This window comes from Peromyscus leucopus, chromosome 1 (assembly GCF_004664715.2).
Source record: "Peromyscus leucopus breed LL Stock chromosome 1, UCI_PerLeu_2.1, whole genome shotgun sequence".
Lineage (NCBI taxonomy): Eukaryota > Metazoa > Chordata > Mammalia > Rodentia > Cricetidae > Peromyscus > Peromyscus leucopus.
Genome location: NC_051063.1, coordinates 51,133,299 through 51,145,483, shown reverse-complemented (window position 1 = coordinate 51,145,483; position 12,185 = coordinate 51,133,299).

Sequence of the window (12,185 nt, the reverse complement as noted above, 5' to 3'; positions counted from 1 at the left end):
AAGAAAAACTCTCAGGCATGGGATTCAGACAGCGACAAACACAAATGATAAGAAAATGTGAAAAATAAGCCAACTATTTAAGATGCCATTGAAACATCCAATTTCTGAATCACAGAGATAATAAACAAGGAGATGCTGAGGCTGGGCGTGTAAGCAGCAGGGACTGTGGTCACCAGTACAGCATCGAGAGCAAGCAGGTTCTTCTGGCATGCATGCCTTAAACCTGGCTGTCCGTCACAGCAGGGAGGCCAAGGGCTGGGCACATCCTCCATCTGTTCTCATTCTCCTGACTGTGTAGCATGGTAAGCCTTGTTGCTCTGCATGACTGTGATGCTGTTAAGTCAAAACAGAGTATCCAAGAGGGGTAATAGGCTGGAGAGATGGCTCAGCAGTTAAAAGTGTTTATTGTTCTTGCTGAGGACCTGAGTTCAATTCCCAGCCTGATTTCTGGAGGTTCTTTGGCCCTGTGAGCACTGCATGCTCATGCACAGGCACATACATTTCTCTCTCAATCTCTCTGTCTCTTTTCTTTTTCTTTTTGGTTTTTCGAGACAGGGTTTCTCTGTGTAGCTTTGTGCCTTTCCTGGAACACGCGTTGGAGACCAGGTTGGCCTCAAACTCACAGAGATCCGCCTGCCTCTGCCTCCGAGTGCTGGGATTAAAGGCATGTGCCACCACTGCCCGGCTCTTTCTTCTTTCTTTCTTTCTTTCTTTCTTTCTTTCTTTCTTTCTTTCTTTCTTTCTTTCTTTCTTTCTTTCTTTCTCTCTTTCTTTATTCCTTTTTTTGTAAAGAGAGAAGGATAGTTCAAGCAAGAGAAATAGGATAGATCTGTTTCACATAACATGGATATATTTAACAACACTTAACATGTTTTTTTTTCCTTTTATTTTTTTTTACAATACCATTCAGTTCTACATATCAGCCACGGGTTCCCCTGTTCTCCCCCCTCCACCCTCTCCCTTCCCCCAGCTCACCCCTTATTCCCACCTCCTCCGGGCAAAGCCTCCCCGAGGACTGCGATCAACCTGGTAGACTCAGTCCAGGCAGGTCCAGTCCCCTCCTCCCAGACTGAGCCAAGCGACCCTGCATAAGCCCCAGGTTTCAAACAGCCAACTCATGCAATGAGCATAGGACTCAGTCCCACTGCCTAGATGCCTCCCAAAGAGATCAAGCCAATCAACTGTCACACCTATTCAGAGGGCCTGATCCAGCTGGGGGCCCCTCAGCCTTTGGTTCATCACTTAACATGTTATGTGCTTTTATCACAATAAATAAATGGAAGCCTGGAGATGCAGCTCAGAACCTATCTCGAACAAGGCCCTGGGTTTAATTTCCAACACTGTGAGGAAGGGGAGAGCAGGAAAGGCAATCTGTTGTGTGTCAGCAACAGCAGCAGCTCAAGATGAGGCTAGAACAGCGAAGACCACCATGCTTTGATTTGTCCAGACAAGGAGAGAGCAGCCACTAAGCCCACATGCTGTTAACATGAATCCGGAAGACTAGTGACCATGTGAATTTGCCCCAAACCCAATTAGTTCTCCCAGAAGCCCCCGGGGTGTTTCTCCTCCAGACTCCAGAAGAAATATGTTTCATGCCTATGTTTTTAAGTCAACACCAGGTGATACAGAAATATGTTCCTTTTCCCCAGGCTCTTTTTCTATTTCCATCAGGGAGGCCGAGGAGAATTCATATGGCTGAGGGAGCCGGAGCAGAACAAGTTTTCTTAGGATAAATCTTTTTTTGAAAACAGATTCTTTTTTTTTTTTAGTGAAGGATCAGACTGGGTGGTCCCGTTGCTCTCATTTGAAATATGCCTAGACTCAGAGGTGTGAGGAAAGAAACGGCCATCCACTGTGGACCGACCTGCGGTCTCATTAAGAGCCACAATTTTATGGTTTGTTTTTCTCAATCTTTTCTGCAAGCCCTTGGTATTGATCATGCCATTTCTGTCCATGCTTCAGAGGTTTGCATTTTCTCCAGACCGAGAGAAATTCAGACCATGAGGGGGCATTTAAGCTCATCATTATCAAATTAGTCCAAAGTCTCTTTTTTAAATAGCTTGTCTTTCCAGTGTTGACATTTTCTGTTACACTTAGAGGATCAATAGGTCAGTTTTTCTACCCAGCTCCAAGAATGGCATTCTTCTCCTTGTGCATAAGGAGACGTTTCTCCTTCCTTCAATATTTCATCCTCTTTTTTTGTACCAAGCCCCAGCCCTTCCCTGTGCTCAGACCCCTCTGGTTCACCCTATCAGTCTCTGGGAGTTTCATTCACGCCAACAGCCTGGGCAATGAAAGCCTGTTCACACCATCCTATCCAGAGTGTCTTCATTTTAATTCAAGGAGTCTGTGGAGCCCAGGTCATTGCTCCGGGACTGCTCTGCTTGCTTTAAAATTTTATCTAATGCAGAGTTTTGTGTTTTTATTTTTGTTTTTACAAAGGTAAAGTAAAGAGATTTACAATGAGCCCCTACCACCTGCCCTCATCTATGGTAATATTTTATTTGTATTCAAATGTAATTTGTATGTTAATAAATAAAGTTGCCCAGGGGTCAGAGCTATTAGCAAGCCATAGGAAAACAGGGCAGTGGTGGTGTACACTTGTAATCCCAGCACTTGGTAAGCAGAGCTAGGTAAGTCTCTGTGTGTTCAGGGATACAGCCAGTTTTGGATACACATGTCTTTAATCTCAATACCAATCAATAGAAAACCTGGAGGTCTATACAGACAGGCCATGATGAGGCAGTCATGTGGTTGGGTTTACAACCAATGAGAAGGCAGAACAGAAACACTATAAAAAGACAGACAAACAGGAAGTGGTTCTGGTTCGGAGAGGTAGGACCACTGCAGGAGGAAGGGTAAGGTTTAGCTCTTAGCTCTGACCTCTTGGCTTTCTTCTTTGCATTGGTTCTGCGCACAGAGCGCATGAATATTTCAAATCTAGACCACAGAGGTCAGCGACTCGATCAGAGGGCAACACAAAACTCTGCCTGCACAGTGACTGGGCAAGAAGCTGCTACAATGCCAGACTTCCCGGGCAGCGGCCTGGACTGCCCCTCAGTGGCCTTTACTCAGAGGCCAGGGAGAAGGCAGCAGGTCCTGAGTCCCTCCCCATCTTCATTTGAATGCCAAGGGCCAAGGCTTTCCTGCAGCCGCTTTCTCAGCAGGGCTTGCTGCAGCACACAGAGAAGGATGGAAATGGGCCCGAGGGAGGAGAGCCAGCGTGGCTCTGCAAGATCCCCTGGAGTACAGACAGCGCGTCCCTGGCAGGGGAAGAGACTGTTCCTTGCAGACTTCAGGTTTTCTTGGGAAGGGCTCCTCTGCCTGAGTTTGCCTTTGCACAGATCATGAAGTCCAGTTGACCCAGGGCTGGTTCCTGGGCCTTTGCCAAGAGCTATCTGACAAAGGTTAGATTTATGCTAATGTGGGATTTTGTTATGTGCTTTAACATAAGGACTATCTTTAAAATGGACACACCTTTTTTTCTTTGTTGTTTGCAGTGTTGAGGACTGAACCAGAACCTTATGAATGCCAAACTAATACTCCACCACTGAGCTGCATTTCTGGACTCTTTTTTTTTTTTAGAAAGATCTTGCTAGACATCATCTGTGTGTATGTATGAATATGTGTGTGGAGACAGGGTGCCTGTGTTTGTATGTGCATATTGAAGCCAGAAGAAGACATCAGCTTTTCTCCTCGGTTACTCTATGCATTCCTTTCCAGGCAGGGTCTCTCCCTGAACCTGGGCCTCGCATCTTCTTGCCTAGGCTGGAAGCCAGGACACCCCAGTGATCCTTCTGCCTCTGTCCCGCTTAGAGCTGGGTGATAGGTTGTGTAGGACCCTGTCAGGGACAAGGACAGAATCTCTAGTTAGTGGAAAAATATAGACCCCCATAAGACAGGGAACTAGAACATCTTAGGGTCAGGTTGCCTAGCAACAGGACATTGAGTCAGAGTCCTTGACCTTTTCACCCTGTAAACATCCTACACAAACATCCTGTTAGCTTGCCCCACCCTATGCAGATAACAGCTTCTTGCTTCCCCCTACCCTGCAGGAACTATATAAACCCTCCTGGAGAAAAATAAAGTTGCACCTTGATCAGAATCTTGTCTTGGTGTATTTCCTTTGTGCCTCATGTTCCTATCATTCCGTCCTTAGGGTGGTCGAGAACCCGTCGAAGCCCTGCTGGCCGGGGCAGGACCCCATCCTGTTCCATGAGCGCTGGGATCCAAAATCTTGTCCCAATGATCGTGCAACTGCTCTTCACCACCGAGGCATCTCTCCAGCCACCAGCCAGCCTTTCTTTTCTCCTAACTGTCCATATACATTTATGTTATATTGAATTTCATAGTGATTTTCGGTTCCAACCACAAAGCTCACCTTCAGGAGACTGAGGCAGAAGGATTGCCATGAGTTCAACACCAGACTACACAGTGAGTTTCAAGATCAGCCTGGGCTACATAGTGAGAACTTGTCTCTACAAACAAGAACTCTATGAGACAATTCATATTAAAATCATTTCAGATTGTTTACAGGGCTGAACTCCCTCTGATGAAAGAGACGTACAAGGCTCTGTCATTCCCCACTTTTCCTTTGGAACTCATATTGGACTCCAGTCTCCCCTGCAGCGGGTCTCCACCAGTCTCCAGGTCCCCACCAGTCTCCCCTGCAGCGGTTCCCCACCAGTCTCCCCTGCAGCAGGTCCCCACCAGTCTCCTCCCCTGCAGCGGGTCCCCACCAGTCTCCCCTGCAGCAGGTCCCCACCAGTCTCCTCCCCTGCAGCGGGTCCCCACCAGTCTCCCCTGCAGCGGGTCCCCACCAGTTCCCCCTGCAGCGGGTCCCCACCAGTCTCCTCCCCTGCAGCGGGTCCCCACCAGTCTCCCTGCAGCGGGTCCCCACCAGTCTCCCTGCAGCGGGTCCCCAACAGTCACCCCTGCAGCGGGTCCCCACCAGTCTCCCCTGCAGCGGGTCCCCAACAGTCACCCCTGCAGCGGGTCCCCACCAGTCTCCCCTGCAGCGGGTCCCCAACAGTCACCCCTGCAGCGGGTCCCCACCAGTCTCCCCTGCAGCGGGTCCCCACCAGTCTCCCCTGCAGCGGGTCCCACCAGTCTCCCCTGCAGCGGGTCCCCACCAGTCTCCTCCCTGCAGCGGGTCCCACCAGTCACCCCTGCAGCGGGTCCCCACCAGTCTCCCCTGCAGCGGGTCCCCACCAGTCTCCCCTGCAGCAGGTCCTCTTTCCTATGTGTCTCATGAGTCCACACTAGTTGATTTTGTTGCCAAAGTAATTGAGGGTTAAAGCCTTGATCCATCAGCCCCAACAAGACGGGTTCAGACACCCAACCTTACTAATCCAATTAAACAAGTGACAGGCAGGAAAAGGAGTTTTGTGACCATGTTACTGGGAGCGTTGAGGAGTCCCCTAGTCACCAAGTGACAATGGGAACCCAGGGTTCCTTCCTCTGGCTCCTAGTCACATTCATAAAAGGATTTGAGAATGGACTAAAGGGAAGCGTGAGAGCAATTTTTATTAGGGCTTAAAAACACACACACACAACAACAACAACAACACACTTTTAAAAATTGAAAACTTAAAAAAAAAAAACCTTTGCAGCCAGGCGGTGGTGGCGCACGCCTTTAATCCCAGCACTCAGAAGGCAGAGACAGGTGGATCTCTGTGAGTTTGAGGCCAGCCTGGTCTACAGAGTGCATTCCAGGATGTCCAAAGCTACACAAAGAAACCCTGTCTTGGAAAAAAAAAAAATCACAGCCAGCCAGTGGTGTCATATGCTTTTAATATCAGCATTCAGGAGTCGGAGGCAGGTAGATCTCTGAGTTCAAAGCCAGCTTGGTCTATAGAACAAGTTCCAGGACAGCCAGGGCTACACAGAGAAACCCTGTCTCAAAAAACCGAAAAAGAAAAAGAAAATAAAATCACACACCCAACTTAACCAGATCCTAAGCCTATACATCTCAAATGAACTTCCACACAGTTAGAATGGCCATTCTGAAGCCTTGGAGCTTCACATTAGATTTTACACTTTCACTATCAAATGTATTCTATGCAAACCGAAACCCCAGGCAGGCAAGCTGGAAATTTCATCAGCTGCCCAGAGGAGGAGAATGGAGGAGAGAGGGGGAAAACGTTGTCTGAATTAAACCAGCACGAGGTGAGTCATATGGTAACAGGCAGCCGCATGGAGAAGGGACTTTACAGAAAGAGTAATCAAGTCCAGAGTACCAGAAAAAGAATTCTTAGGTTCTGGCAGCATCTGAAAGAAAGAAACAGGAAAAAGAAAAAGGAGAGGTTACACCTTTATGCATCAGAGGGATGGGCAGACTCAGCCAACCTTATGGTCCCGCACAGACCATTATAGGGAGTGGGAATTCTGGAAGGAAGGGTATAGGGTCTCAGTAAAGGGACCATTATTCTACCTCTCTCTTAGCAGCACTTAAGGTAAACCCACCTTCCTATGGGCATTTCCACCTTCCTGATGGATGGTCCCTTTGTCAGGTTGGGGACTACCCAAGTGGGTTAACTCTTTTTTGTTTGTTTGTTTTTTGTTTTTTCGAGACAGGGTTTCTCTGTGTAGTTTTGAGCCTTTCCTAGATCTCACTCTGTAGACCAGGCTGGCCTCGAACTCACAAAGATCCGCCTGCCTCTGCCTCCCCAGTGCTGGGATTAAAGGCGTGCACCACCACCACCGCCCGGCAAGTGGGTTAACTCTTAAGGGATGAGACGATGACATGTCCTACCTCAAAGTATATTCTGTTTTTCACTCTAAGAGTGAGCTGGTACAGCAGGTGAAGTCACTCGTCACCAAGTGACAATCTGAGTTCAATCCTCAGGCTGTACATGGTGGAAGGAGAGAACCAGCCCCTGTACGTTGTCCTCTGACCTCCACACACGTTCTGTAGCACATGCACAGAAATAAGAAATAAATGCAAATTTGAAACAAGAAACAAAGAGATTTAGTCAATGTCCTTACGCTGGGAAGGACAAAGAAATCCAGGGACTCCTCAAGTCTGTCCTCTCAGAGTCCCGATACAAGGGCAATGTTTAAGTAAGGCAAGAAATACTCCTAAAGAAGTCTAGACTAACGTGCGGTCCCGCCCCTCAGTGGCATGCCATAGCATCTCCTGTGAGGTGGTCTGACCAGTTGTCGGCATGGTGTGAAATCTCTTTCTGTCTGGAGCCAGGCTTCAGCTTTTTCCTTCTTCCAGTAGACTCCTGGGAGAAGTGCCAGATCCCCGGAGTGCCTTGTTTCCACAATCCAGATAGCAGGAGAGGTGACATGAGGGTCTCTTTAGAGCAGTGGTTTCTCAACCTTCCTCAAGCTGTGACCCTCATGTCGTGGTGACCCCCAACCATCAAATTATTTTTGTTGCTACTTCATAACTGTAATTTTGCTACTGTTGTGAATCCTAATGTAAATATCTGTGTTTTCCGGAGGATGTAGGCGACCCCTGTGAAAGGGCCAGTTGACCCCTGTAGGGGTCGCGACCCACGGGTTGAGAACGGCTGCTTTAGCGCCTCCTTATCCCTCCCCGGCGTGCTCTCGCCCTTTCAGAATTTAGCTCTTCATTACTTGAACTTGAGTTTCTGTCCATGGTCCTCCTGAACAAATTCTCTGAACCGATGCTGGCTGTGTTCCTGGTTAACCCATCTGGAAGCCGGAGGGCACGCCGCCTGTGCTGATGAAGGTGAGACTTTTGCTCCAGCGAGGCCTTCTTGGAGAAGACTCCGTGAGTCTTACCCCTCTAAGTCAACCCCCTCCACAGAGCACCACTGTCTCTGGGCGTACCCACTGTTCTCGTTCAGGGTATTTCTTTTGCTACCCACATCGCTGGCCTTCTAGACATGGTTTCATATGGAGCACACAGTTATGGTCAAAGGCAAAGCCTGGGGGCGGGGCGGACGGGGCGGGCAGTGGAATCCAGACAGTCACCCTGCGCAAAGCAACCTCTGTTCTCAGAACCCAGCCCACTCCCCCTTGAGATCACCCTTGCCGTCAAGCACACCTGATTTTAGACTTTCTTCTCAAGCCCGGGAAGTCCACCTGGCATTTGCTCTGGGTTTTTCCAGCCGTAGTCAACACTCTTGTAGAGTTCTTAGCTCCCCCACAGCATCTTCCCTTACTGGAAATGTCTACCTGTGTCTAAACAGGACTGAATAAAAGGTTACAATCTGTGGGAAACGGCCTAAGGAGGTGAGAGCAGTGTCTGTAACCTGTGACTGAAATGCTGATTCTCCATCACCAACTTTGGGAAAATGCTTACGGCAAAATGATCCCAGACTATGATATATGGTAAGTTGTCACTTTATACCGAGGTCGCTAGTGGCTAAAATCACCATTTTCTTTATTTAATCAGATCTGTTCTCCACCCACTGTCCTCTTCCACATGTTAATACCAGACCATAGAGGGCCCAAAAGGGGGCAGTGTGTCCCACGCTGGTTAACGGTAGGTCTTTCCTCAGGTGAAGCTGCTTTTGGAAAGGCTCAGAGGACCGTATACCTTTCAAGTCATTTCTTACAGGGTGAGGCTATGGCAAACTTTCTGAGCTAGAGGAGATGGGGTGTGGACTGCATTTCTGGGTGGGGGTGGGAAGAACAAGCTTCACCTATATTAAAGATCTTACAAGGCGTCGTTCGATTTGAGGCTACAGGGTGATGGATGAGCTCACCCACGGGAGCCCAGCCTCTTGCTTACAGCTACTACAGAAGAAATGGCACTTGCTCTGCCCCCCTCCCCCGCCCCCATTCACCCCCTTCACTCCCCACCCCCACCTATCTGTGAGTCTATAAATAGGCAAACAGAGTTCCTGGGTGCCCAGTCAGATCCCAGGAGGGTGGCGAGTGTCAATTTCACTTCCCTCAGGGAGTCTCAGACCTCGGCTGTCAGACTCTGGGGTTCAGAGGACTGTGGCACACCACCCCACCTACACACACACCATACAATGAATACACTTCTTTGTTGTTTTTTTTTTCCTTGGGGGGGGGTGAGACAAGGTTTCTGTAACACGAATTGCTAAACAGTCTTATTTAAAAAAAAAAAAAAAAAAAAAAAGACGGAGCCAGATATTGGGATAAAAGCTGAAAGATCAGAGGGATAGAACAAGCCAGCCACAAGTTCTTACCTCTAGGAAGTCCTCAGCCCAAGAGAAAGCTACTTCTTATATACCTTTTTGTGCCCCCTGCCATCCTACTTCCTCTTTCCACCCAGCTCTATCACTTCCTGTCAGTCTATACAGACCTCCAGACCTCTATGGTTAACTAGTGCCGAGATTAAAGGCATGTGCCACCACGCCTGGCTCTGTTCCCAGTGTGGCCTTGAACTCACAGAGATCTGGATGAATCTCTGCCTCCCGAATGCTAGGATTAAAGGCGTGTGTGCCGCTGCTTGACCTCTATGTTTAATATAGTGGCTGGCTTTTTCCTCTGATCCCCAGGCAAGCTTTATTTGTTAGAGCACAAATAAAATATCACCACAGGTCTCACTGTGTAGCCCTTGCTGTCCTGCAATTCACTCTGTAGACCAGGCTGGCCTCAAACTCACAGAGATCCACTTGCTTCTGCCTCCTAAGTGCTGGAATTAAAGGCATGATGCCACTATGCCCTGCTCAATGAATACACCTTAACTAAATGTGTCTCTCTTCACTTCCCTCCAGTTCCCTTCCCTTCTCTGCCAGGAACAAAGGGCATCTTGGCTGCAGACTCTTGTGAAACCGCCCCTCTTTCTGGTGTGTCTGGCCTGACTCCTAATTCTAACCCTGTTCCTAGCCCTGAGAGAGTGGAGGGAGGAAGAAGTGAAAGGCATGCCGTCTGATCTTTGTGACAGTGGATGGGCAGTCTCAGATTCCATCTGGCTACTTACACACCACTTATACCATGCATGCCTTTGATCTTGCTAGGGAACCATATTGCCTAATGATAACATCCAGGATGTATGGATGTTAAATTCCTGGCAAACTCTGATACTACAAAAAATATACAGGACTTGAGAATCCTTTGCTGAGGGATTCCAAAATGCTTTATAAAAAAAGACACTAATCATGCTTCTACTGCGTCCATTGAGGTTGGTGAAAATTGTTGTCCATGTTTTCATGACTTGAAGTGCAATACAGTTAAACAACATGTCCAGTGGAACAGCTTCAACAAGTCTCCAAAGTTCATTCTTCACAAGTTAATTCCCAGTTTAACAGTAGAGGAGAGACCCTGAAGGGATTGTTAGCTCAGGTGCACTTTGTCCTCAGGAATGGATTGATGTTCTTAGCAGATATGGATTCATTGTCACCAGTGAGTTTATTATGAAAGCAGAAATCACTGTGGTGTTCTGAATGAGAATGCCCCCCCATGCCCCCCATAGGTTCGTAGGTTTGGATGCTTGGTCACCAGGGAGTGATATTTGAAAGGATTAGAACATGTGGCCTTGTTGGAGAAAGTGTGTCACTGGGGGCGGGCTTTGAGGTTTTTAAAAGCCCAAGCCAGGCCCGGTAACCCTCTCTTCCTGCTGCCTGCAGATCCAGATGTAGAACTCTCACCTACTTCTCCAGCACCGTGTCTATCTACACACTGCCATACTCCCTGCCATGATGATAATGGACTAAACCTCTGAAACGTTTTCCTTTATCAGAGTTGCCATGGCCATGTGTCTCTTCACAGCAACAGAACAGTGCCTAAGACAGTCATAGCAAGTCTGTGCTCCTGTGGAAGGTCAAGCCCTGGCCCTGGGTTGGAGGCTGGCATGCTAGCTTTAGAGACTTGACAGGACCTCATCTGAGTATTACCACAGAGAGGACACTCAGGTTATTGAAGCCATGGATGAGAGAGATGGTTCTTTTTACTTGAAGGGGCCTCAGAATCAGCACAGAACACACCCAGAGACTAAATTCTCAGCACAAAAGAGATTTTATTTACCCCAGAAGGATAAGCTCTGGATCGGGCAAAGACAGCAATGGCTGACAGGTACCTGACCATTTTAAGGGCTCTAGCCCTGGAAAAGAAGAAAGGGGGTGTCCCCCAGAGATGGTTGGGATGGCTGTCTCCAATTGGCTAGGAGGAAAACAAAGAAGATGAGGTAGTGGGCTTTTCACCATGTAGCCTGGTGGGTTTGAGAGACCAAATCAGGACCAACAATGCTACTACTATTTTTTGATCTAAACGAAACAAAAAGAAAAGAAAAAGAGGAATATATTCAAATTATTTCCACCATCCACTAAATATGGCTACTTAATAAAAACAACTCTAAGCAGGTTTCCAAACTGAAACCCAGAAGGAAATCCTGCTACTGATAACCCTTCAGCCAGACTCCTTTTTACACCAGGTACAGTGTGGCAGGATCTCAGGTATGGTGGGACTCAGTGGAGGAGGTGACGAAGGCTCACAGCCACTGTAAGCAAGAAAGGGCACAGGACCTTGTTGGAACACCCACAAAGAGATGGCAATCAGAGGGCCACACAGTCAGGTCTGAGTTTCTGATTAACATGTCACTTGAATCGAGCTTTAGAATCTTGAGAACAAGCTGGGCGTGGTGGCACACAGGAGGCAGAGGCAGATGGATCTCTGTGAGTTCCAGGACAGCCAGGGCTGTTACACAAAGAAACCCTGTCTGGGGTGGGGAGGTGATGGTTGGGGTGGGGGGTCTCAAAAATAGTGTTCCTTATTGAGACGTCACTCTCCTATGTGAATCTGAAATACACACAGGCCAGAAATATTCATCTAGACTTGTATAGGGACATGTAAGGATCAGAACTATGGAACAGAACTGGAAGGAAAAGAAGAGAATATTGCATTTATTGTCCATAGGGTTTTTGTTGTTGTTTTTAGTGGGGTAGGGGTGGGGTTTGCTTGAGATGGGGTCTCACTATGTAGCCTTGGCTGGCTTGGAATTCTCTATGTAGACCAGGCTGGCCTCAGACTCATAAAGATCTGCCTGCCTGTGTCTTCTGAGCATTGAGATTAAAGTCATGCAGCACCATGCTTGTCTCATCCACATGTTATTAAGTAGGCATTTGATGACCTGTGGAATTACAATCTCGCAACAGACATTTGCAAAGGGTGTGCAGGTCAGCTGCTCTGACCTACACGATTCCTCTGTGAGTTTTTTTCTATGAGACTGAGACCTCAAAGGCAAGGCTACCTTAGAGCAGGTTGCTCCCAGTAGTCTCTATTCAGAAAGGCTATGC